Source organism: Miscanthus floridulus, chromosome 8 (genome assembly GCF_019320115.1).
Source record: "Miscanthus floridulus cultivar M001 chromosome 8, ASM1932011v1, whole genome shotgun sequence".
NCBI lineage: Eukaryota > Viridiplantae > Streptophyta > Magnoliopsida > Poales > Poaceae > Miscanthus > Miscanthus floridulus.
The window spans coordinates 18239432-18241285 of NC_089587.1; positions in this window are offsets into that span (position 1 = coordinate 18239432).

Consider the following 1854-nt stretch of genomic DNA (forward strand, 5'->3'; position numbering starts at 1 on the left):
ATGGTACAACTCCACATTTCTCATCTATCTCACTTCCACCTGGGCCCCACAAGTCAGAAAAAACCTTCGGCTTCTTCTTCCTCCCAGTGAACTCGCGTGCATGGGGAAAAATCCTCGGGCGGGCACGGTGGCCAGCCAGGGGCGCAACCGACCAGTTCGCGGACGCTGCCAGGCGCGGCGACGGTAGGAGACGGTGACCAGCTCACTGCCCCGGCAGGCGCGGCCACGGTGGGCAGCAACAGCAGCTAGCTCGCACGCCCCGGTGGGCGTGGCCCGTGTCGGGTGGCAGCGACCAGCTCGTGAGGCTGAGCTTGCGGTAGCAGCGGCTTGCACACGGAAGAAGACGACTTGCGACAACAGCGGCAGCCAGCACCGAGAAGAAGAACGTACGCGAAAATAGAACAAACCATTTTTTTTTTACAAGAGGCAATGGAGGGTAATCTTTCTCAACTCTAATGAACTTGGATTTGGTGGAGCACCCCTTGAGCTGCTCTATCAATTTGGTGAATCTGGGGTAGATCCACCGTTTTGGTGGATCAATCCACGGTAGAACTGGTGGAGCTAATAGCGTTTGGTTAAAAAATGGATCCGAATCCATTTTTGATGAATCTAGAGTTGTTGGAGCTCTACCAAACAGACCCTTAAAACGACTCATGTTCAACAAATAGGGGTGTATGAGTAATTTCCATTGAACACTAATCTATCCTAAATAAAATTCGTAAAACGTCAAGTTTTTGGGACCGAGAAAGTAATTACTACCTTTTTTTCTTCAGATTGTTGAATCTTTTATGGAAAGATTTGGAATAACAAACGTCAAGCTTTGAGCACCCAACAATGCAAACCCGGGCGTGTAAATGCACGGAATGACGGAACTGAACTGAACTCAAAAAGAGATCCGGTCGTTGGGTCTCCGGTCAAGACGAGCTAGCGTTGTTTTCCATCCGCGGCGCCCTTTTCGCGAGGCGCTTTTCACCTGTGGTCGCCGCACAGCCACACAATCCACAAGCCGAGCTGAATTGAACGAGCGAGCGAGCTACCTTTCAGCGTGGGGGACGCCATCCGTTTCGGTCGACTTGACGTTAACTTCGCCGAGGCAACGCATGCTAGCTATCTCAGTCACATACGTAGACTGACGACGACTCTGACTGAAACTAAACATCCCTGCTGGTCGCCGTTGCTGAAAGATATGATGCATGGTGAAAATATTTCCTCCCTGAAGTGACCTGTCGCGCGCTCTCTGTTCCCCTGTCGCGGCTGAATTGCTGAGCTTTTGGTGCGCGTGTGAACGCGTTCTTTGACTCTGCTGACGACCATCCATCGATCTAGCTTCATGTCAGGGTTGCGTACTTCGTCATTTCTTTTCTTGGTTGCAGTAAGTGCATGCATGCGTGCAGGCCGCAAAAACACAAGGATCCTTGGATCAGACGTTTTGCAGGGCTGGTATATATATGGGCCGATTCGAACTCAGAGTCAGGTATGAAATGACTCGGTGGGTGGCCTAGCGAGGCCGTTAAGTGGGCTGTGCTTCCGCCTAGTGATGATGTGCTAGAAAGATTAAGCCCAGCTTTTGCTCAAAAAAGAAGAAGAAGAAGAAGATTAAGCCCAGCTCGATCAAGTCCTCCGCATGCATGATCGTTGTCTGGAAGAAGAAGAAGAAGAAGAATCCAATGCAAATAATAAATCCCAGCTACAGCTAGACGGGAGATTATTTGTTTCTCTTCATGAACGTTGAGTTTTTCTTCTCCTCACCTCATTATTTTCAGAATGGATTTTTTTTAATTTGGATTTATTCAGCAGGAGAAGGACCGGCCCTGTTGCTATCCGTCATGGCACTGGCCTAGGCCGGCGTCAGAC